General features: G+C 32.6%; 1 protein-coding gene across 2 annotated transcripts in view; it reads right to left on the bottom strand.

Annotated features, from left to right (window-relative positions):
• The window catches only part of Mgat4c (MGAT4 family member C), a 794,840-nt gene that overhangs the window by 702,765 nt on the left and 65,043 nt on the right, over window positions 1-27,032 (bottom strand). For both annotated transcript variants that reach the window (XM_058571319.1, XM_058571318.1), the window contains exon 2: window positions 2,614-2,645. The gene's annotated coding sequence lies outside the window, so the exon portion shown is untranslated. The remainder of the gene's footprint in view (window positions 1-2,613; window positions 2,646-27,032) is intronic.

The raw sequence follows: 27,032 nt of genomic DNA, 5'->3' as shown, positions 1-27,032 counted from the left end.
TTAACATTGCCATTAATTTATATGTCAAAACAGCTAACGTAAAAAAAAAACACCCCAACAGTCAAACTTCTCTTAAATTTTGCATTTCACAAAGTAAGCAAAAGGTGACAGTATTTGTCACTTCTTTGTCCTGCTGCCCCTCCTTAAATTGTGAATCTTTAACTAATTGTCCTTTGATGGGATTATATATGCCTGGCATTTTTCTGAAATCAAATTTGCTTATTAATGATAAATTTAAAACATAAATAATCCAATACATTATTATTATTATTTCTTATTACTTACAGAGCTCTTATGGATCCTTTACTTTTATTGGCCTAGAACTTATTTTAAGGAATTTTAAGCAACAGCTTTGGAAACATAGATTTTAATCATAGGATTAAAATGTTTGTAATTTTAAAAATGACCTTTGTTTTAATTCTAGGAATTGAACCCAGGAGCACTTGACCACTGAGCCACATCCCCAGTCCTATTTTGTGTTTTATTTGGAGACAGGGTCTCACTGAATTGTTTAGGACTTCATTTTTGCTGAGGCTGGCTTTGAACTCATGATCCTCCTGCCTCAGCCTCCTGAGCCACTGGAATTACAGGTATACAGCACTGCACCTGGGAAAAATGACTCTTAATAATTGTCTGAACTTCTCACTATACATTCAGTAACAAGAATAGCACACTAGTTCATTAATCTTTGTCATTACAAGATGAAAATTAAAAGGTGCTAATTTTGAAAAATAGAGATTGCAGTTGGTAAAATGTCATTTTCATAATGTTAACATAAATAATTTGTTAAAATTACTGAAAGCTTAAATGTCAACACTACCTAATTTTAACAGGATCTCTGTTAGTAATTAATAGCTTGAAAACTAGTGACTTAAAAGTCAAAATGTTTCTTATGGAAAGAGCTATTACCTTCTGTACATTATCATACACTATAAGAGATTGGAACTTAGGAATCTACCTTCTTACAAGATAGAGTACACCAGATTTTCCTGTTTTACCTTTCTTTAAACAAGGAATTCTTGTTACTTGGTTCTCTGTTGGATATATTCCAGTTTGCTGATTCTCAGGGAAGAACACTGCCAGCCTTAAGCATTTTGGGTGTTAAGTGATAATGATTTTGAGTTAGAATAACTCAGAGGAAAGACTGTAAGAAACTGGACAGAGACTGAAATCACCAATGTCCGCTTCTTATTCTGTATAACTTTATGCAGTCACTACATCTATTTAAAATGTTAGCCATACATTATGACTTTGAAGTAAAATGGTAAAAAAATTGTGTCTTCTCAAGCTTTTTTGCATAATTGAAACAATATTTTAAATTATAATATGATGACATTTTCATTAAATGTTTAGCAATTAACCCTTTGTTTTACATCTGTGAATAAATATATAAAAACACATCTGAATAGTTGAGAAAATAAATAATCACATTTCCAAATAGTCACAGAAAAATGTCCAGTGTCCAAAGATTATGGTTAATCCTTCAATCAACACTGGAAAACATGCTTTAGACGGACATTTCAAAAAGTCAATATTAATAATAGAAAAATATTCTATCACTCGACAAATATGGAAGCAGCTGAAATTGGAGACCATCTCATGGATATAACTATATCATTGTCTACAAATTTTAAAATAAATGTACCAAATTAGATCAAAAGGTATTTTTACAAATTCACATAATCTTTATTTCCTACATTTTTTTTACTAACATAAGATATAAATCTATACAGATGGGATGAACAGGCAATAAATAAAAAAGCAGGCAATAGAGGTAACAGAAATTCAGAAATATAAATCACTCTTATGAATGAAATTCCTGTATAAATCCATGATGGACAATATGATAATGCCTAATATAGTATATATGCCTGAATTTCATCTGGATTTAGTGTAATGAAAAAATGTATTTGTCCACATTAAACAAAAATTATTTATTTGTATTACCAGACAGAGGGAACTAATAATACACATAATTTCTCTCTCATCCTTTCATTTATTCATTGTGGTATGTCTGGAGATACAACCTGGTTTACAGCTCAGATTCGATAAATAATTACTCTGTATGTTTGTTATTACATACATAGTCCCATCCAGTGATTTTGTTATTGTTTCTGTCTAACATGTATAATATGTAAACATCACCAAATCTAATTTGATAGCAATTAAATAAAATGTAAGTCATATATAGAGTGCTAAACATCATCGTGAATCAGTGGTTATAACTCATTATTGAAACCTTTAAATTAAAATGAAAATAAAAATAAATTGATTAAAAGGTATCAATTTCTAAATATTATAGCTATTTTTTTAAATCAAAATATTTGATTACTCATAAGATACTATGGAGGACACGGAGGTATATTCTCATTTGAAGGAAAATACTATGATCTGTACAAATTGTGATGTGAATTATATTTTAACCCACTCTGCAATAAATAGATCATATTACAATTATATCTGCAAATACACTTTTTCTTTATCCTCAGTTATCTTGAACGTTTAAATTGCTAAATTTAAATTCTTCTTAGAGAAAACTAAGTATCTAAAACAAATAATATTATCAACATATAATACTTGATGGACAGTTTTAAAATAGTATATAGTACTTACCCATACAAGAAGATGTAACAGCAGCTGATAAGCTGTCAAGGAGAAAAATGTCAAAAGAATTAATAAATCATATTGGAATTACAAGAGGATGAGAATTATAAGCAGCTATGTAAAAATTAGGTTGCTGGTAGTCAGATGACCTGGCTTCTTTAGCCTCAGTAGTAAAGCAGTGTATATTTTTTAGTACGAAGTAGTAAGTAGTTAGAAAGTTCAGAATACATAAACATTGCTTATGTATCAACAGAAGACCTTATCTGTGAGGGCATGGAAAAATCACCCAATGAATGTGGTACTTCACAGTTCTAATGTATTGCTTGGCCTTCTTCAGAACTTCAACCATTAACTGCATGGGGATTGGCAAGTAAGTGATTTTTTTTTTCCTGGTGGTAATATCACTACTTTTATTTACAATCATGATTAAGTATATAAACATTATGATTGGCTTGGATCCTGAAAGTGTATTCTGATTTATTGTGAACTATCAGAGATCATAAATATTACTATAGATGACTGAGGAGGCAAAGAAAACCAGAAGTCAAAGAAAGTGACTGATAGAAGACAAATTGAGAGGATAATTAGGAAATAAAGCATGCACATTCAATGATACAAGAATTCTAAAATAAATTAATGAAATCTAAAAGTCCACGTGGTTCATAAGGAAGAGTGATTAAGATGTGATTAAGATGCATCATTAAAATGTAAAAAAATGAAATATGTAAAATTTGGCTTAAAGCATTCTTTAAACTTTTAAGATTTAAAAATATTTCTTATAAATAGAAAGCATATAATTTTCTTGTTATATATGAAAAGATGTATGTTGGTTTTCACTTTTATTAATTGTGACTGTAAATAAAAGTAGTGATATTACCACCAGGAAAAAAAAAAATCACTTAATTGCCAATCCCCATGCAGTTAACTGCTGAAGTTCTGAAGAAGGCCAAACAATAAATTAGAAATGTGAAGTACAGTATTTAGTTTGGTGATTTTTCCATATTCTCACTGATTTTATTGATAGATAAGTTTTTGGAAATAAAACTTAAATGTTTATAGAATTTTATTTTAACAGAAAGAAAAATGTATGAGAAATGAGACATGTTTTTAAGTGCCATAAATGAAGTTTTTGAATATAAGTCTATCAAAAAAATTCTATATTGTATTACATATATCAATAATCCTTAATCATGAACAGAGATTTTAAAACCATAGTCAAAAAGTAAGAAATTTAATACCATCTATAGTTTTATGTCTTGGAGTTTAGTCATTATTAATAGGTTAGTTTATATGCCTCATATTTCCTTCATGTCTTATACAAAAATTTGGATATTAAATCAAACCAAAACAAATAATATGTACAATTAAGGAATGAATGTTTACTATTATCCTGTCAAGATATGATATCAGATATTTTTCTATGTACATGCCAACATGTTTTAATAATTATCTAACACAAATATATCTCCGCATACTGCTATGCAATTATGAAAATACACCAACTCACTTTTTTGTTTTAGTACTTTATCTTAGATATCTTTCAATATTTGTTTAAATATATCTAATTATTTAATGATTATGTACTTTTAATAAAAAATAAAATTAATTTATATGTTGCTTTGGTAACAGAATAATTCTGCACTTATTAAGACCTGTCTATTATTAAATATGTTGTTATAGTTACAATATAACAAAACTAAGTACTTTAAAAAGAAAACAAGGGAAAAGCCCTTAAGGAGAATTTATGTTAGGTATAATTTGCAATGATAGATGATATCATTAAAAAAATAAAATTACATAACTAAGGAAGCTGAGCACTTACTCAGCAGAAAGCACATTTGAGAGGTTTACTCCTGAACACAATAAAAAATAAAAGTGGATATTGGCAGATTAATTATAAAGTAGATTTACTGAGCTTGATGCTAAGAAATGTTTGAAGTCATTTCCTCAAATCAAGAGTCCGGGCTTTTGAAACAGTGAAGCTATTCCAACATTGATGAATTTTTATTTTTTATGGATGTGTGTGTGTGTGTGTGTGTATAAGATGATGAGAATTATAAGCAGCTATTGGATATTAAATCAAACCAAAACAAACAGTAAATTAGTAAATTAGTATATATATATATATATATCTATATATATATATATCAGTAAATTAGTATATATCAGTAACTTAGTATACTAATATATATATATATATATATATATATATATCAATAATAAACTAATATGTATATATTAGTTATAAATCATCATGTTCAAAGGATTCAATAGGATGACCTGCATTTGAAGAATAGATGCTTAATCTCATAATAAAATCCCTGAAAAACTATAACATATTACTTCTCCATATCTACCATCATGGAGTCTTTCTCCAGAACAGGAGTAGAGTATCTTATTGGGTCTTACTTAAGTGATGACTTTTTAAAGAATATTTACACTATACAAACTTCAATAGTTGTTGTGCTATTATTCTTAATGGCATGTTCAGAAATTGCATGCTTTATGTTGTTCAACCAAAATTTCTAAAAATAAAATGCCTCTCAGTTTTCTGAGATTAATCATGGCATAGTTTTATTATTAAATCTTAGGTGATTGAAAAATAAATCATATGTGTTGCAAATATACTTTGAACAACAAGCATTGCAAATTGACATTACAGTGTGGATTTTTCATCTTGACAGTTTATCGTAGAAGCCAAGTAGACCCAGATTTTCATTAAAGAAAATGAGGATAAATCTGAAAAAAACATAAAGAATAAAACAAAGTTCTTGTTTATTTGTGCAAAGGAATCAAATTGTAGATCAGATTCAATATCAGATTTATTCCAATTGCTATTCCAAAGATGGAAAATTTTATCCATAAAAATTAACAGCAATTTTGCTCTTTTCAAAGAGCCAGGAAAAAAGTAAATGGGGAGAGTTAACTTAATTGAATAATTACACCTCAGCTTGTTCTCAGTTTAGAAAGAAAATAACAGACTCAAGAAGAACTCTTAGTCTTTTCAGGGCACAGATGAAAAACATGTTCTTCAATGTTGTTTGATTAACAATGAATGCTTCTGTCAATAAAGCCTTAGTTCTATAATCTATAGTTGTTCTGTTAATGTACTGTTAGGATGAAAAGAATAAGTGTTGGAATATACCAAAATAAGTAGACCCAGGAATAATGTAACTATGAAAATATGTGATACATTGCCACAAATGAAAGATCTACAATTTTATTCTACCACACATGCATACAAAGAGTCACAGAAAGAGTCAGGACTTCCTGATATTTACAGAACACATACATTCTAGAAAAGGTAAACTTCCAATGAAATACTTATTTTGCTTTTGGGAGGGGAATTAGGCGCCGCATATGCAATGGTCAGAAAATGTCTTAGAAACAGTGGGTTAAAGAGCATATTAATTGTATGTATGTTCATATATATATATATATATATATATATATATATATATATATATATATATAAAAGAAGCGGAGGCAGATGGTAATTTAAGGATTATGATTATGATCTTCTTCTCCCTTTTTAATAATATTGTTTCAGTTAATAGTTACTATTGTCATATAATAGGTACTAGGCTTAACTCTTCAGATACAGTAATCCTATTTAATTCTCCACAGCAATACTATAAGATACTTACTTTTAATGCTACTCTAGAATTAAGAGAATTAAATACAGAGACTTAGTAATTTGTTTTTGGTCAACTAGTTAGTGATGTGTCAGAAGGAGAAGTAGACTAAGATTATCTGACTCCAGGGACTGATATTTTGATCTTTGTGTAGATAGTCAAAATTATTCATTTGTGTACAATATTTACTAGTTCATAAAGAATTTCCATAATTGTGTGTGTGATCTCATTTAACCCTTACAGACATTATATTCAGCCTGGGAGGTGATAGCTGTTCTGATTATATATATATAACGATGCCAAATAATTGAATTTCATATATATCTATCTATATATTGAATTTCAATATATCTATCTATCTATCTATATATCTATCTATCTATATATATATATATATATATAGAGAGAGAGAGAGAGAGAGAGAGAGAGAGAGAGGAGACAGAGAGAGAGAGAGAGAGGAGACAGAGAGAGAGAGAGAGAGAGAGAGAGAGAGAGAGAGAGAGAGAGACTGGTTTTAAATAGTAATTTTTGGAGTAATTAGCACTAATTTATAATATAATCAGCTGAGGCTTCTATTGCAACTGCATCTCTCTTGCTTTCTTCCCACTCCAGCTTTTGCTTTTTGCCTTAGAGATGTTTTTCCACAAGAATGAACCTAAATAAACTTCCTGCATGCAAATCTCTCTTTTAGAGTCTGTTTCCAGGGACCTTGACTTCAAACAGTAGTATTCAATATCACAGCATTCTCTTGAGTCTTATCTCAAATCCTCTTGGTCTCTTTAATATTATTTCTGTTTTTTTTTTTTATTTGATTTATTTCAGGACCATCATTTACTTATACAACCTATGGAGTATGTTTTATGTATCATTCATGATATTCTGTCTTGTATTTCTGGAGGTTCCAAAGGGCAGTTCTTATTTCCTTGAATGTTTTGTGCTTTTTATTATATACTTGTGTTTCTTAGGATTTTAATTGTGGGAACAATTTGTGGCATGCTCTACAGACAAGTTCTTTCAGAGGAAATCTGCAATTGTTTCTTCCACGTCCCTGGGGCCTATACCAACCTAGGAGCAGTTTAAACTGTGATATTGCATTGATGATTTTTTTCTTAGCACAAGTCAAGTTACACTAGAATTCAACATAGAGCCTGGTTTTTAGCTAGAAGGATTAGTTTCCCCTGTCATTTAGCACTAGGATTCAGGACAGGAATAACCTCTTGTAAAACTCTTAGGAGTGGATATTTATTTCCCATTCACAATTATTTCAGAATCTAGCCTATTTGATGGATCTAATTCTATTATGGAGTTATACTTCTTAATTTAAGCCACAACTGGACTTTTCTCTTTATTCCCTATGTTCTGCAAATCTATGAAAGTTAAAACTCAAATTCACTAGAATTTGCAGTTGCCCTCAAGGTGAAAGGTAGTATCAGTATTCTGCTTATCACTTTCATTTTATCCTTCCATTTAGTTTTGCCTCAGAGTATTCTTTACTTTCTATTGTGCTCATCAATGCATTTAAATGTTTCAATATATTCAACATTTAAAGTGGACAGATTAATCATTTTGTCATACTGCAGAAATATAACTCTCTCCTTTTAATCATCAAATAACTTCTAATTTTTACATGTGGTCCCCCCCGCTTTTTTTTTTTTCTAAGCCCAGCAAGCTGTAATGAAATGAAAGTAGAGACCTAAGGGCAAAGATACCAAATATTTGAATTTTAAGTTAGTGAAAGCTATGTTACTGATATAATAGACACATAATTGGAAGAATGGAAAAATTAAATCACTCTTACCTCTTTTAAGAATAAAAGAATAATTACTCTCTCTGGTACACATAATAGTTGAAAAATGCACTAAAGAGAAAACTTAGATCCTGTGAACCTAAAAAGAAGGTCTATTCATTGTGTAGTCTGCTGTTAAGTTACTGAAGAATATAAGATTTGCTTATAGAACACACAGCTGTTTGGAGATCCAAGATTCGAGGATATATTTTCCTTTAATCTTTTTTGGAAAAATGAGAAGAAATATCATCTTAGGTTTCTTCAGTAACCCAGTGAAAAGGGAGCAAAAGAGCTGGGATGAGGGCTGGGGATGTGGCTCAAGAGGTAGCGTGCTCTCCAGGCAGCCCGGGTTTGATCCTCCATACAAAGATGTTGTGTCCGCCGAAAACTAAAAAATAAATATTAAAAAATTCTCTCTCTCTCTCTCAAAAAAGAGGTGGGGGGGCTGGGATGATTGCTTAGTGCCAGAGAAGAGGACACAGGCAGCTTACCTGCAGTCCATCCCCCACCAGGCAGGTCCCCTGGGGTCCTTGACCAACAAGAGAGAACAACAGGATTTCCTTTTGCCTCTGACAAGACACTTGGCCCAGAGGCAGAAAGCAGGCAGATGTTGGAGGGGGTCTGTGGTAACATGATGAGAGGAAATTATAACAAAGATCAGAGGAGAATGCATGTCAAGAAACCAGGTGGGAATACAGAGATCACACCAGATGCCAATGTGGCGAGTATAGTATGTGACATGATTGTACATTGCAGAAGCCAATGTCAGACAACGAAAGGCTGAAATGCAGATGCTTCACCATCTGATATTACTGTACTACATATAATTTCCAGAAATTAAACTGATCCAGGAAAAAAGGAAGAAGGATGGAAAGGAGATTTTGAAATAACTAAATTAAAACCTGAAAGTCCTGAGAATATTTTGAAGAAACTGAGTTTACTTTGAAGTGTTTCAGTTAACTGTTTCTCCTACCCAGCAGAAAATCATCTGCATCAGAATCTAACAGTGGTTATAAATAAATAAATAAACAGAATTACATACTGTGTTCACTTTAGTTTTAGAATTTCACATTGGAAGATCAAGAGGACAGTCTTTCAAGGGAAAAGTAGTGGTCCATTGTGTACTGTTGCTGGAAACTAAAGTAGGATGGGAACATCTTGAATTTAGCAGCAGTTCACCATCTGTTGACACTGGGAATGGAACCCTAGGGTGGCAAGGGTAGAAAATTAGATGGAAGCTGAGAAAGTTACAGTAAAATATGTTAAAAGAAAAAAAAAAGAGAGAGAAAACACATACACATACAAACTCCCTTGAAAAGCTGGTTATAAAGAGAAATAAAAAACAAAAAACTAAAGCATTAATTAAAGGAAGATATGAGATCAAGACAAGGCTTGTTTTGCTTTGTTTAGGATTACAGTACTAGTCATGCTTGAATGACCCCAGGGAGTGAGTAGTAGAAACCAAGATGCTGAAGATTCAGGAAAGAGAAAAAGAGGTTGAGGGGCAGTGGATTCAGAGAACTGCTGGCTAAGTGTCAGACTGGACTAGTGTTTCATTCATGATAAAGAGAAGGAGTTGTGCTTTGATCTGAATATTTGTGTGTTCCCTTACTTAAATTCATATGTTGGAATCCTAATCCCAATGTGTAGGTCTTATAAGAGGGATGGATTTTTGAGATGTTATTAAGTCATGACAGTGGTGCCCTCATGAGTGAGATTGGTGCCCCTAATCAAGGAGACCCCGGTGATTTTGCTTTCCTATTCTTTCTGCTCTGTACCCTGTGCATCTATAAGAAAAAGATAACCAACTGCAAGCCAGTGTCCTCACTAGACATTAGATCTGTTGCTCATTAACTATGGACTTCTAAGCCCCTAGAACTGAGCAATAAATTGTTGTTGATGAAACCACCTAGTGTATGATATCCTGTTATAGAAGCCTGACCTGACTCCTATAAATGATAAGAAAACAAGCTGATTCTCTAAATTTCTGTTGTTACAATCTGATGTATTTACTCTTGTAAGAAGTGAAATCATGCACTGAGGTTAGTAGAGGGATTAAGGAAGTGCCAAAAGATTTAAGTAGAGCAGATAAATGCGACTTTATGTGGGAAGTTAGTGTAAACTTGTCAAGGAAACATTTTTTCTTGTGTGTATTTGTAGAGCCCACAGAGTCTGATGAACAGGAAAACTGTTCTGACTCCATTCTACTGTTCAGGACTTAGCTGTTAGGTAGAGAAAGCCTTCTCCAGAGTTCCAGTTCTGTCCAGTAGTGTAAGATTAGAACCAGGGCGTTTGAGAAAACTTTCAATAGTGTAATAGCAAATGTGATACAACAGAAGAGGGCATGGAGGAAGAATGTGGAAATAGTGAGATAGGGGATAAGGAAGACAGGCACTTGGATACTGAAGTTGCTTGTGCTGGTGGTGGCTGTTAACTTGGTCAGCCTATAGAAATCATCAATGATCTGAATCCAATACCAAGGGGATTTGTAAATAGTCATCATTAGAAAAGAAAAGGCGGGAAAGCCAGACAATTTCAGTGTGGTGGTATAAAGAAGAGCCACAAAAAAAGCAAGTGAAACTCATACTCATGAAGAGCTAGTGGTGTACAGACTTACAGTTCACTGTAGGATAAACAAACGGAAACATTTTTGAACATAAAAAAAGAATGTCTCATTTTTGGAATGTGCAGCCTTGGAAGGAGCTAGCTATAAGAAATATTTATAAAAGAGACTGGATCACTGTTAGTTATATTGTTCTGTGATTGCACCCATTTTTTTTTTTTCGTCCACAACTCTTCCCAAACTTCAGTTTCAAACATGTCTTGTTATAGTTTTCTTTTGTTCCAGTTCACTGGTATGTATAGGAGCTCGACTTCAGTAAGCTTTTGAGGTCACTGAGACTTTATTATTTATATTTATCTTACAATCCTCGCTTAACATCCATACTGCTATCATTTTCCTGCTCAAAAAATTCACTGATAAGTATCATAAAGTTCCTAACTTAATTGAAACATCAACTTCTTTGATTCCTATCATATTTATGTACTTTCTGAACTAAACAACAACCATGGTTAATCCTGTGTTCCATACACTGTGCATCTGCACCTCTAGTGTTCCAGGAGAGAGGAAATTCCAAACTACCAGATCTGGATTTACTCTAAATTCATGTGCACTACTAGCTCCATATTTTCATTCTTTTTAAATGTAGCACTAAACTATTTTGCACTGTGTATTCTTGCCTTAATTTCTTCCACACTCAGATGGTAAATTTTTTTTTTCTATTTTATAGAAGAAAATAAAGCATTCCAAAGAGAAATTTTAGCCAATCATGATGGTGCCCACTTGTAATCCCAGCAACTCAGGAGATGGAGGCAGAAGGATTGCGAGTTCAAAGCCAGTAACAGCATCTTAGCAAGACCTTAAGCAACTTAGGGAGACCCTGTCTCAAAATAAAAAAATAAAATTAAAAAAGGGCTGGAGATGTGGCTCAGGACTTAAGGGCCCCTGGGTTCAATCCCCAATACAAAAAAAAAAAAAAAAAAAAAAAAAACGATTCCACCAACTTCCCCTTTTGTGTTTACCTTTGAATGCTCTAACTTATCTTCTGTTTAGGATGGACAGATCGCCAAGTAAATATAGCCCTTCTATTGTGCACTTGAGCCTGTCACTTTTTTTTTCTCCTGTTTCAAAAATATCGCTTTAGTAATTTTCCCATCTGTCTCTTGAATTATCCAATATTCATGGATCATGCCCATCCGTATTGAAACAATATGCTACAAATCCTATAAATTCTTTTGACCTCACTTTACTTTCTGGGTATGACTTCATTTCTCTTTTCTCCATAAAGAAAAAAAATCTTAAACTAGCTGTCTGCATTTGATTCATTAAATGTTTTCTTTCCATTTTATGTTGAACTAAGTTCTTATCCATATGACTCCACAAAAACCGACCTTTTGTTGTTGAGATTGGCTTCCACATTGCTAAATCCAATGGTCAGTTCTCAGTCCTTTCCCTTTTGGAGCTATCAGAAGCAGTTGGTACCACTAATTATTCTTTCCAACTTAAAATATGCCACCACTTAACCCCTCTTCTAAGAACAAACAGATCTATTTTTTTGTGCTATTCCACTGACCATTTTTTTTCAGTGTTTTTTAAAAGAAATCATCTAACAAATACCTAGAGAGTATACTACCCTAAGATTAAGACTTTGAACTGCACCTCTATATTAATTCCTCTAAAAGTAATATTTTCTTGTTTTAAAGACTTAAATCTCATGCCTAGTCTGGTGTTTATGTCTCCAACTACTCTTTCTTCCTGTGTTCTAGGCTCATTTATCCAGCTACATAGTTCAGTCATAATCAAATTTAAGACCTTTACACCTCCCCAAAAATCTATGCTTCCTGTGCCTCCAACAGAGTCAATGATTTTTTGTTTTCCTTTCAGTTGCCTGATTAGAAAATATTGATCCTTCTTTTAGTATGTCCCTCTCACAGCACATACTTTTCATCAGAAAATCCTATCTGTATTTCTTTCACAATATTAGTTCAGTAATTTTGGTTTGCACACAAATTTAAGCCAATATCAGTTCTTGCCTAGAGTTTGAAATGACCTTCCACCTGTGTCCCTGCTTTCTTTATCCTGCTCCCACCTTTCAATCTGCTGTAAATGAGGAGAGAGTCCTCCTAGAAACACTCAGGACAGATCACAATACTCTTCTCCAAGGAAACCTTCAATCAATCATGGTTTCATTCTTGAATGAATGTTGTAGTCTTCATTTGTTAGACCACTTACAATCTGACTTCATGTCCTTGCAGAACTCACCCAGTGCAACTCTTCTCAATTTCTGCTCCTCTTCCCAATTTTCAAAACTGCAAACTAAACTGTACTTTGTCTTTAATCTAAGTACCCTTTTCCTGGGACGCTCTTCCCAAACATATCTGTGTTTGTTTCAGATATTTTATTTGAGAGAGAGAGAGAGAGAGAGAGAGAGAGAGAGAGAAGAGAAGAGAGAATTTTTTTTAATATTTATTTTTCAGTTTTCGGTGGACACAACATCTTTATTTTATTTTATGTGGTGCTGAGGATCGCACCCAGCGCCCCACGCATGCCAGGCAAGCGCTTTACCGCTGGAGCCACATCGCCAGCCCTGAGATATTTTATTTTTTAAAGAACTATGTTTTTCATTCCAGCCTACCATATCCTCACTAAAATTTTCTTTACAATTCCTCCACTTAATATCCTCCCATCTGCCTTTTATTTTTTATTTCTTTTTGAATGCTTGTCACAATTTAATATATGGCATATGTCTATATTGTTTCTTGTTTATTTTCTATTCCCTCACCATAATAAATGTGTTAATGAAAGTGGGAATTTTCTCTTATTTTATGTTAATTCATAGAAATTCTACTTGCAATATGTTTTTTAATTGTAACTTTTCTTTTAGAAATGAAGGTCTCTATCAATAAAATATCAAATTTTATAACCAATGGAAATAGTGCTAATGATCTGACACATACTTTTAGGTGTTTTGATTGTAAAACAAATTAATAGTGCAAAATTGAACTTATTAGTTAGGAATTTGGAGTTGAATTTCCTGCCTGCCACAAAATTAGTTGATCCTTAAAGATCTCATTTCTAAAAATTAAAGATTAACATAAAGCATTGCAGAACTCTTTGAACATAAAATATTACTAAATGTCTATCTACTTTTAGAGCTGAAAAAGAAAAAAAGAAAGTTTAGAAATTATACTCAAATTTGTCTTAAATACTGCTTTTTAGGTATAAAACATAGGGAAGTTACTGGATGCCTAGTAATGCCTAGTAAAGCATTGTTCCTCTGTTTATAGAAAACTCTATGTTAAAATTAAGGTAAACAAATGTCATATAAGTGTTATAAACTTAAATGCAAAGCAGACATTGGCAAATCATTGTATCTATCCTTAGAAAATGAAACTATGACTACAAGTCTATGTTTTATCCATGGTTAGAATAAAGGAGAAAATTCAAATATATTTTTATTTTACTCTAAATTAAAATTTATATGTTCATATATGTGACTTTAAATATATTTCCTCAGTAACTTTCAAATAATTTCAAGTCTATATTACTTTTGGTAAAATACATAAGTAATACACAGTTATATATTTATATATGCACATATATAAATATTCTAAAATATATATGCAAATACATATTTATATCCCAAAATACAACACATATAGGTAATATAGACTTTTTCCCTTAATTGAAAGAGTCTATTCATAATCTAATGTTCCTTAAGAGCTACCCATAGCTAAAAAGCCTTTTTAAGAATACTGAGAAATATCACTTTTACCCTCCAGTTCATAACTGCTGCTGATTCCTAAGCATTATTTTCAAAATCATAAAGATATTTGAAGCAAAATGTTCACTTTCATTTTAATAAGAACCCTTCATTATCTCAATCCTTTTCCAAATTCTTTTCAGCCACTATTGAAAACTATGCTTTTATGAGGACAAAAGAGTCAATTTTATTTCACAATATTATATGAAAGCTTAGATATTTTAACCTTTCTTTTTCTATGAGAATAATAAAATTACTTTCATGAAACTCCCCATTCTACTATGTATATATTTTTAAAACATTATGTTGTCCCTGTTAAATACATATCATTATATTGATTACTTATATCTCTTAATAAATAGATTTTAAACAGTTGTAAAATATTCATGAAGTCATGGAAATAAATATTGAATTGATAATTAATTTTGGGAGAATTAATTTCCTAAGAAAGTACCTGAAGTTTTCTGTCTAGTTATTAAGTGTGATGTCTTGGTTTGTGCAATTTTATGTATCTAAAGTGTAAATATTCCATGGACACTTTTTATATAACTGACAGGAAGCAACATACTTTTAAATTACTATCAAAGACTAGCCAGGAGCAATCTCTGGTTCTACCCATAGAAGGTATCCTTGAATAGTTTTGCTTGTGCACAATGAATCATCTTCCTCTTCTTTCTACATAACTACCTGAGATTCTCATGTCATCTAAGGACTCTTTCAAACCTGAGATGCTACCTTTAAATAGAATGTCCCTTTCAATCACTAAATATAATAGAGAACTATCATTAATAAGGGCTTATTTAAGATCACTGTCACATCTTTAGATGTTTATTTTTTATAAGGTTTATCCATTTATGTAAGCATTGATATTTAATCAAGTACAGGTAATTTATGGTTCTTTTGAGTCATTTCCTGTATTAGTCTTGAATTTATTTTTATCTGTGTTGTGATCTTGCATCTCCTTTGGGGCTTAAGGATATTAATGATTTATATATCATTTACCTCAAACTGCACTTGCTTTGGTACTAATTTCTGAAACTTATTGAAGCATAATAAATATCGGTTGAATAACTAAAACCAACTAAGTGCACAGTGTCTTTGCAAAAAAAAAAAAGTCTTATTTTGTAGATTGTATTATATATCCATATTTTTTCTTCTTTCCAAGTGCCTCCTGTCAAGATTCGGTGTGCTTCTATAAATTATTAAAGCTACATTGACTATATGATTTACTTTAACCAATGGGTAAGTAGCAACTGACATCTGGCTTGATACCCTAACAGAAGTGTCTTCTTCTACCTTGTTTCTTGAGTAGGACAAACCCTAATTAGCCATTCTTATTCAGTCAGTGATTACACATAAACCCTAAGGCTGTGATCCATTTTAAGCCCCATTTATCCTGGATGGAATTAACTGACCTGCAGAAAGTTGAGATTAAATTAGTCATTGTTGGGCAGCACTCGGGTTCTGGAGTGTTGTTAAACAGCATTATCACAGCAGAAAACAGACTAACACTTCTTAGCAGGCAAACTGGTATACATAATACTGGAAGCTAGTACCAATTGGAGCAAGTAAGATGATAAAAAAGTTATGAGTCTTTCATCTTAATTAAATAATGTTCACAGGTGATGAATTATTCTCAGATTAAACCTATAAAACTTTAAAGATGTTTTTAGAATGTCTCAAAGACTGAAAGATCTTTTACCTCTTGGTTTAAAAAAAATAGAAGAACCACATTAGGCCAAGAAAATATGTGTACACACAGATACACACACAATAAACTTAGATGTCATTCCCAGAATTCTCTCTGGCTTCCTTTAAGATACCATGGGTACTGTAGAGTTAAAGCAAGCATTTATTTACAGAGAACAAAGAAAATAGTCATGTTGTATAAATTTCTGAAAGTTTTTAACATTACACAAATATTACATACAAAAATTATATTCTCTATTATATTTTGCCTTAAATAGTAACATATTTCAGTGACTTAATAATTTATGGTACACATACACTGTATGTTTAAAGAGGTAGTATATATCACGGGAAGATAAGATTTTCCTTGATGAGACCCCTTTACACTTGATGTAATTGCTTGGGAAATATTGGCACAACATAACCATCTCAGCTTTCACATAAGTTTTACTGGCTGTGATGGATTTCTGAGTGTCTTAAGTTTATTCTTTTCTACTTAGCATGCTAGCATAAAATAAAGGCTCAAAGGAATGGAAGCACAGATAAAAATAATCAATACACTTCCATAGTTTTACAGAATGTTAAAAGAAGTCTATATTTTTCCATGTTCATAAACTTCAGTAATCTTCAAATCAAATATCCATCCCAGATACATATTCTTTCTTCCATCCCTACAGAATACCTAGAAAGACATTTGACTTCTGGGATACTAGTCATCCATTTAAAATTTGACAGTTGTAAAATTGAATTCACTTCTATTTTTCACAGTTAATTGTGGCCCTCTTTCATTTTTAACTCAATTAAGTAGTTATTAAGTATGAATTAGAATGAATGTGGGTATCAGTCAGGGTTACAACAGAAAAATGTAGCATATTCAAATGTAGTAATTCAAGAGAATTTAATGCAGGGTTAGCTTATAAATTGGAAAGCAGATTCACAGAAAACCAACAAGGCATACTGAAGCACCAGAGGTGAGCAAGAGCAGCAATCCATTAATATCATTTGGCTTAAGGAAGCAGTGGGCAGAAACACCTACTGAAACTCAGAGCAGGCTAAGCTGCGTCTGGTGCTGGAGTACTCTAAGAGAGTACTGCCCCACAGGATCTGTGGAATGTGTGGAAGAACTCAGCAAAGGCTAATTCTTGACTGGCAGGGAGATAATCACAGAACAAAATATCTCCACTCCACTCCACACCTGTCTTAACAATGGCTTCCATTAGTCAAACCCAGCAGGATGCTGAGGATAAAGCAAAGGTCATTAATAAAGTTCTCAAAGATGGGTCCTCTGGCACCATGACAGGTGGAGAATGGTGAGAGGTAGATTTAAGGGGGTAAAGTGAATACATTTATCAGACCTAGTTAGTGTTTCAAAATAAATCAAAGAACTTTCCCAAATATCTCCCTGTGTTTCACCCCATCCCAGTTCAAAGAACATCTTTTTTTGGGGGGGTGGTTACCAAGGATTGAACTCAGGGGCACTTGACCACTGAGCCACATCTACAGCCCTGTTTTTGGATTTTATTCAGAGACAGGGTCTCACTAAGTGACTTAGTGCCTTGCTTTTTTCTGAGGCTAGATTTGAACTCTAAATTCTCCTACCTCAGCCTCCTGAACCACTGAGATTACAGGGGGGCAACAGTCCTGGCTCAAAGAACATTTTTATTTGTCTAAAATATGCATGCAATTCTGCCTCTCCATGGAGTGATTTAATGGGCTGAGGCAACTACAGATGTTTAAAAACCAATCAGTTCTCAGTGCTTCTCAAAATGTAAAAATAAGAAGGAATTGTGATATTCCATCACTGATTTTTTACTATTTTGAGGTGGCATCAGTATGAAAGCCAAGACATGCACAGTAAAACAAAGTCAGAGTTACAGATCTGTAAGTATGGGTGAAAGTATGTCTTTATAGAATGCACTCTGAAATTCAAAATATTAAAAACGTCTCCATTTGTGCCACCAGGTAAAAGTAGCTATCAGGATAACCACATCTGAGATCTCTGCACCAGAATACAAACAATTTCATACCAGTGACCTGAACCCTAAATATATATATATATATATATATATATATATATATATGTATGTATATATATACACTTAATACCTTATATTTGGTTTAGGTTTGGCAAGGGACTGAAGTGACTTGAGAAAGAAGAATCATGATGCAAGCCCACTCTGCATGGCCTTAAGAAATCCTGGGGAGTGAAGAGAATATCTTCAGGTAATTACTGAGCTGGAGAAATAGTAAGGCTGTTCACCCAACCTTCTCTTCCCTAGAGGGTAGTTAGAGCTACACCCTATGGGGCAGAGAGGAAAGGGCGTACCACCTGTGTTACACCTGTGTAAAAAAAAAATTAAAGACTCTTGTCAGCTATTGAAAAACATTTCATCTTTTAAAATGGCATAGAAAGTCTGGAATAACTAAATTGTACAAAGAGAGGCATGTATATTCAGATCCAAAACAGTCATGTAAATGAAGCAGTTTGCATCTGGAAAATGAGGAAATCTCCTATTTCTGTGCAATCACAGTATTTTGAAGAACTAAAGGCAAATTTGATATAAATGAAGTACCAATTTCAGAAGATATTCACATACAACTATGAATATAATCTATGCTTTGAATTTCTAGTTCTGATTTTGGAAGCTAAACTTTACAATGTAGTAGGTATAAGTTCCTAGTGTGGATAAGTTTCAAAAGAAATAAAAACACCAAGATAATACAATTATTCTTGGATATATCAAGAAAAATATTGAGAAACATTTGCCTATAAAGAGTAAACTTTGAACATAATTTGTATCTATCTGATGCTTAATCTGATGCTCACAATGAATCTCTATTGATTAACAGTAAATGAGTAAATGGATGGATAAAATAAAGAAGGTGTTAATAAATCTAGCTCCCTGAAAGAATCTTAAAAAAATAAAAAAGGAAATAAATAAATATTAAAAAAAAGAACTACTGAAGCCACTGTCTCTTGAATTGACTTTGTGTCAAATGCAAGATACAGAATGACTGAGTACTCCTATGTAAATCAATAAGGGTTTCTTCCAGCTTTAGAAATAGAAATTCAACTTCAGGACTTTAAACTAATCAAAATTTTGAGGCATATTTTTAATGAAGCAGAATTGTAAAGCTGTCCAATCTTTGGAAGGGAACATCACTCTTCTCTGAAGTGGCTTTTGCTACAGCCTCTGTAAGACTGTTACTGGAGTTTGTTTGTCTAGCACACTTTACACCCTCCTGTCGCCTATGCTCAAATGAAGCTGGCATTCTTGTTTTGTGTTGCCATAGTGTCAATGTAGTAAAATTTTCTCACCACTGACCAAATTTCTATTGCTCTTCTAGACCTGCTTATGCAAGGTGGAACCAACATTTGTCTCATTTTTTACTTTATTAGCCCGCATCCACAAAGCACCTAGATGGATCTTTTTAAAGTGGAAATCTTAGGCTGGCTATATATCTAAGTGATAGATTAATTGCCTAATATGCATGAAACCCTGGGTTCTTGACCCAGAACCAGAAAAAAAATAACATGGAAATCTTATTGTATATAGGCTCTGCATAAAACTATTTAGTGGCACTTCACAGTGCCTCAGAATAGTGCACAAATGGCTTGGTTTATTCTCTAAGGCTCTCTGTATTCCTCAGAAGTCCAAGATTTTATTTAAGGAAGAAACTAACTATCCACTGTACTGGACTGTACCTACTGTGAAATCCTGCCCCATACAGACTAATTCTTGGGAATGCCGCCCCTCCATCATTGCATCTCCATCATATACTCACATCTCCAGATATTTCCAAATGTTCCTGGGAAGGCTGAGAAATCTCTTCAGTTTAGAATATTTCTCCCTGAAATACTACACTTCAGCTACAGTGAATTATTCACAGTTCATGTAACAAGCACCATTACTGTTACCGCTAGTTCTTCTATGTGCCTCTCACTCTTTTCTTCTGGAACAATCCTCCATCTCCATAAACCCAACAAATTATAAGAAGATCAATGAATGCTTCCTTAAATATCTTCTTTGTGTTCCCTTCAAAATGTTGGTAATGTCTCCTTCCTAGGTACTAGGAAGACACTTGTTGTTTACTCTGGATATCATTGTTTAAAAATCATATGACCTAATAATCGCTTCACCTGCTGCATTTAAAGCAATTGGGAAAAAAAAAAAGTATTGTTCTATTTAGATTTATGACCTAAGTCCCTGTCCTATGATATATTTACAAGGCACTGATACTAACTAGGTGCTCAAAAATAAGTGAATTGATAGAGGTGATACTATGAATCAGATAAACTGATTTTGAATCTCTATCTCAATTCCATTAGTGTGATCTTGGGAAATTCTCTAATAAATTCAAAGTATCCTCTGATGCTCCTCACCCTGTAGGATTTCAGTGGGGATTAAATGAAGTAATTCATGGAAAATTTCTTTAAATACTGATTTACATCTATAATCATTATAAATTCAAACACAAATTTTCTAAATATTAGGACAAATGCTATTGAACCTTTAAGTTTTATTTTTTTAAATGGCTTAAAAACTTTCTTGACCATGCACCTTATTAGAAATGCAAATGACTGTCCATCTTAGAGTGTATTTAAAAACAATTCTCTGTTTAATCAGCCTGTACTCCTGTGGAGGTTGTTTTAATTCACTTCAAACTAGCTATTTGTGATCCTCATGTGAACCAGTTTCACAATTATTTCTCCTTAAAACCACATTTTCTCCAAGTCATTTAAACTTTTGGATTTTAAAATTAGACAAAATATAGCTAAATTATAAGAAACACAATAGCTTACTCACAAATGTGTGCTAATAAAGGCTTTAGGATATTATTTTTCTTTTTTTTCCCCTCAGAGCAAATTTTACTACAATTTCCCTTAATTAATATAATTGATAACACTTATAGAGATATCTGGCATTTTAATCATGCAGATATGTCTTTTGCTGTCTAAAATGAAATTAAAAACTACCAGCAGTCTTATTTTCAGCAGTAGCTAGAAAGGAAATTAAAAAAAAATGGGGGGGGCTCGTAATAAACGCCTGATATATTCAATTTGAAAGATCACAGATCTGGGTCACATATGTGCAGAAGGGAGGACACAGAATAAGGAGACAAACACATAGAAAAATGTTCTATCCACAGAATGAATTTGGAATTCCAAAATATTTAAGAATTCTGTAACACATATTGTCATCACCATTATGATAAGGAAATTTAATTTGATTAGAATCAATTCTTATGTAGATTTAAAACAAACAGGATCCAAACCCTGTATTACTGTTTCTATATTTACCAATATAAATTCCTATATATTATCAGTGTCAGTGAATATTTGGTTAATAGGATCTAGATATATACACAATTTATTTGACCATGCCATCCATAGCTCATAAAAGAGTACTAAAGTTATTCTATTAATATGCTAAATGGTAGAACTAAATGGATGATCATCAGGCACACTGAGATAGATGATAGAAAACTGTCATCAACTCAGTGTCAGATAACATATGCAGTTAGAAATGTTCTCATCAATTTGAAAGAAAGAGTTATCTTAGAATTGACCTATGGCATCTGGATAATATCAAGAATCTATGATTATAGAAACTGGAAAGTTGGTAAATAGCCTGGAATTCAGCAATTTATTTCCAAATCATTCATCAATGAAAGCAAATCACTGGGGACTTGAACTCTAGTACCTAACATGCCAATCTATTCAGGGATAATTGACTTTAACACCCGGAAATGGTATGAGTAAAGATTCTAGATGAGGTTATGATTGTACAGGAGTGTCAAGAAAGAATGTATAAAAAGGAATAGAGGAGTATGGAGGACAAAACTACAGGGAATACCTGCCTTTGGAATGCAAATAAGAGAAGGTGCAATCAGGGTCAAATATATAGAGTGTACAATATTTTGTAAACCAAAAAAGAATATTGAAGGGGAATAGTAATCAATCACTGGATATCTGCAGAGATTTTAGTCAGTACAAGAAGTAAATTTTAATGTCTTACTAGGGTCAAATTATTTTTGTTACATTTACAAAGCCATATGTTAACAAAATGATACAGAAACAAAAGAACTAAAAATTGAGCGGATCAGATGCCAATATTACTTTATCAGTTAAAAGTGTTGTTTTTATTTATAAATTTTAACTTGAAGGAATTTTTTTCATCCTTTTCTTATTTGATTATATCCAGGTACCATGCAAAATAGCTGACACATTGTTTTCCTTTCCTTCTAACACTCTCATTTGGGTATTCACCCATTTGAGTTTGTCCATTGTGAATTTGTCCCCCACATTTATCTCATTTCAGTAATTATTGCCTAGTCAGACCAAACAGGGGCTGACAAATAAAGAATAATTATATATTTATAAATGGCAGCCTTTCTTAACATTCAATGTCTTTCCCAAGTTTCTTTACTTTTAAATAATAGACTTTCCCTTTTAATATTTTATTCAATGTTTACTGTTATATAGAAATAAACTAAGACAATGTGAAATCTCTTTAGTACTTAACAGATGATCTATCTTTTGTTAAGTTTATTGCATTAGCTTGCATAAAACAGATAAAAACTTTCACTTCAGTAAGGGTTCTAATATAAAACCTACATTGTCCTTCAACTATTTTATAAAGAAATAGTGGCTGTCATTGAATGCAAAGTAGTAGCTTTTTGTTTAATATCATTTCATCCTTTTTGAAGACAAGTCATTATCCTCAAAGGATCACAGAATTTACTAATAAAGAGAAAAAAGAAGAAAATAGTGTATGTTTACTGTTTTTTTTTTTAATGCCAACCATAATCCACCCACCTCCCCTAACAGACAAATAAATTAAGACAAACATGGTTTCTACCCCAAACATCTTGGTTAAGTTGGCTGGGAAAAATAATGTGTCACACAGCAAAGAATGCTGTCAGTTTTAGAGATTATACAGTGTCAAACTCAGAATTCATGCCTGACACTGCATCAGCTCCAAAGACATTTAAACGTCTGAGGGAAGGTTTTCCTTCGGTAATTATAGAGTCCCAGTTAGCTGAAGGAGAGATTCTAACTAAAGTCAGTCCCAACATGTCACGTGTATGTTAAGAACTGTGGAGGATAGAGATTTATGTGGCTTGAGTGATGATGATCAAGGTTTATTCAGCTTAATTATGGTAAAAACTTTGGTCATGAACTACAAAGAGCATCTAGAATAAAGTTGAGCATAGGAAAAATCAACATATTTGTTGGGTTGTTGATTTTATTTCCCTGGTGCATATGTAAATAAATTGAGATGCAGAGTATAATGTCAAAATTTAGACAAAGGGGAAGCAGCCCTGGATAAGGGCCTATTGAGAGATAGGAGGAATAATTTGGTTTAAGGCTCAAGTAACTGTAAATATGCAGTTAATCCTTTACAAGAGCTGAAGTAAAGCCTTATAGGATATGTATGTGTTTCTCAGGAAGGTGACAGCTCAGCTAAAACCCTGCAACTACTAATTATTTGTATCACAAGCTACCAACATGGAGCAGGCTGAGTTCAGCTGGAAGATATGTTTTTGTTTGTACTGAATGTTTTAAAAGTAAACTTGAATATCAATAGCAGGGGCAATGCTCTCTACTTATTATTCCCAGTTATTTAAAACTAGATAGGCTTTACTTTTTACATTTTTGACTGGCCCCCAAGGCATTGGAGTAGGAGAGTCTTGCTTAGGCAAACAAAATAAAACCAACTTACCCATAGTACTATTTCAATTTTGCCCAGAAAAATGATCCTGAGAAAACAATTCAAATGAAAGTAATTTATTTGGGAATGTATTTGAAAAAAAAATACTGTAGTGAGAAACAAATGTGAGAGAAAAAGACCAATGTGGGTAACATGGGCTTAATTACCTAGTAACTTTGGAAATAAATACAGAACAGGGACTTCAGAGCTATGATAACCTAAAAGTCAGAGAGCTAGTATTTTTTGTTCACCAACTCCAATAGGACCATGAATGAAGACTGATGGGGAGTGAGTAGGGTGGGATGGTGGCAGGTATGAATTTTCAGAAAGGTAAGGTCTGGCTTGTGTGCTAGACTCCAGCAATCAGACATTTACTTCAGTGGTAAATATTTAGAGTTATGGATTGGCCAGCCAGCATCTGGTAGAAGTAGTGTTTAGGATGCTAAGAAATGACTACTTACCTGGATAGTCCATGCCACAAGAGCCTAGCACATCAAAGATCAGGGGGCGAAAACATAGTAAATAGACCTCACCAATGAAAAACTTAGGAAACCAAGGACAAGAAAGGGACCAAGGAAAGAAATAAGGGTGAGAAGTACTGCCAAGAAAAGCCACTAGTTTCTAAAAGGCCCCAGCTAGGGAATAGAAAAGAGAATACTATTCTATCAACTTTGGTTAGCGTAATGTTTCAGTTATACACACACACAGAATATATATAATATAAATTAAAAGTTCATACAGTTGTTGTAATTTTCTTGTAAGCTACTCTTTTCCTTAATTTCTTGGACCTATCAATTTGTGAGGATACGCCTATACTTTTAAGGAATATTAACCAGTTAACTGTGCAGAGGTCATTGTAAGGGAGAAGTAATGGTGTAAGGTGATAGAAATTAGAGTGAAATTGAAGGAGCTAGAAAATAGCTAGAAACCATCAAACATAGCTCTTCCTGCTCCCTATGCCAATCTACCCTTTCCATGCTCAGCTACTTAATGGGCATATTAAAGCAGAATAATATCATATTTCAAATGACTCATTTTTTTAAAAAAAATTTTCTGATTTTGTCACGTATTCATTAATAGTTCTAAGCTAATTGCTATATTTCTTGAACTTCTTTATAGGAATTTGGATTATAGATTTTGGTATCTTGGGAAATTCTAGGTACATTGTCTAATTTAATGATAATTTAGGGTAAATTATTCCATAGCAGTGGGCAAATTTAAGTCTGATGAAAGAAAAATGTCAATATAAGTCTAACGTCCTTCAACTTTTGTTAGGTAGTTTGCCATAGTATGTGAGAGTGCAATGGTAAGGAGTAAATAGAAGAGTACACTACAAAATTAAGCATATAAACTCTGAAAATTTCCCTCCTAGAACCAGGCTTCATCTAGTACTAAACTGATATAAACCAGGTATTCAATAACATGCATTAGCATTTTAATAATAAATATTATTTTATTTTCATCTAAGTTGGAGAACAAAAAGACACAGAAAAAGTTTTAAGAAGTATATCAATTCCAATTAGAAAAAAGTACAATGTTGAATGAGATAATTTAATGATCACTAAATAAAATCCTATAGATGTTTAATATTTTAAAATATTTTGCACTGAAAAGGGGTATTAGCTGAAGAGACTTATAATTTGGATATGTAATTTATAGTGATTTATCTTCCCAAGATGATAAATTAAGTGAATCCTGTTATTGGCCCTCAAAATTCAATTAGTGATGCTCAGACTCATCAATGTTCCAAAGTTTATTAGATTTAGAAAGTTAAATATAAAATTTTATTATTAAAGGGATGCATATACATATACAAATACAACTCTCTTTTGATCACTTTTGTTTTAGAATAATTCCTGAAATCAGTTAATGCTAATTCTCCTTATTTTCAAATTTGCTTTAGCTACTCTAGGTCTTTTGGATTGTCACTTAAGTTCTAGTACTAGTTTGTTGCTTTCTACAAACATCCCTGTTAGTACTATGATTGGAATTACAGGAATTTGTAAATTGATTTAATGAAAATTAATATCTTAGAATATTAAATATTCTAATAAACAATATATTACTTCAGTCAGTTCTTTCTTATTTTATTTTAGTAGTCATGATAGTAGCATATTTATAACACTAAATCAAGATAAGAGAACAGAGTTCAGAAATAGATCCACACATATCTGGACAAACAATTTATGACAAAGCTTATAAAGGTACTTCATTCAAAAAAGATAGCATTTTGGGGCTAGAATGTAGCTCAATGGCAAAGCAGCATTTGCCTTGCATTCACAAAGCCCTGGGTTCCCCACCCCCACATACACACAGTTCCAGAAAAGAAGAAGCCCACTGTTTCAGTCAACTTTTTCACTGCTGTGACTAAAGGACCTGACCAGAACAACTATAGAGGGTGAAAATTTTATTTGGGGACTCATGTTTGCAGAGGTCTCAGTCCGTAGAAGGCCAGCTTCACTTCTCAGTTCTCAAGGTGAGGCACAACATGATGGCGGAAGAGTGTGGTAAAGGGAAGCAGCTCACATGGTGTTCAGAAAGCAAAGAGAGACTTCATTCTACAGATACAAGATAGATACCTGCTAGCCATGCCCCCAGTGAACCACTTTCTCCAGCCACACCCTACCTACCCCCAGTTACCACTTAGTAAATCCCATCAGGGATTAGTCAACTCATTATGTTAGGGCTATAACACAATCATTTCTCCTCCAAACCGACTTTCATTATCTCATACATGATATTTTGGGGGACACCACATTGAAACCATAAAACCCACCAAAAAATAACATAAAAATTATTGCATTTTCAATAATTTTACTCTAACAAGTTCCTGTCCATATGCATAAACAAGTCTTTATTTTATACTTCTATATCACATAAAAAATAATTCCAAATAACTCACAGAAATTGTCAAGCCTAAGCACTAAAACTTCTAGAAAAAAATATAAAAGAGAAAATTTTTATGACCTTGGATTTAGACAACTATTTTTACAGTTAAGAAACCAAAATCATGAGCCATATAAGCAAAGTTATAAACTAGACACTCTTAGTGTTAAAATTTCTGTCTTACAAAAGAATTGGAAAAGAATGAAACGTCTTAGAATGGGAAACATTATTTACAAAGCATACATCTAACAAATAAAAAATCCTCAAAATTCAATATTCAGAAAACAATTCAAATTAAAGAGTAGATAAAAGTTTGTATGCTTGCTTCACCAGAAAAGATCTATGGATGGCAAATACATTTATGAAATGACTTTTTTTTAAGAGAGAGAGAGAG

The sequence above is a fragment of the Marmota monax genome, unplaced genomic scaffold (assembly GCF_021218885.2).
Source record: "Marmota monax isolate L192 unplaced genomic scaffold, Marmota_monax_Labrador192_F-V1.1 WCK01_AAM20220418_F8-fsc00036, whole genome shotgun sequence".
Lineage (NCBI taxonomy): Eukaryota > Metazoa > Chordata > Mammalia > Rodentia > Sciuridae > Marmota > Marmota monax.
This window is presented reverse-complemented; position numbering and strand designations above follow the sequence as displayed.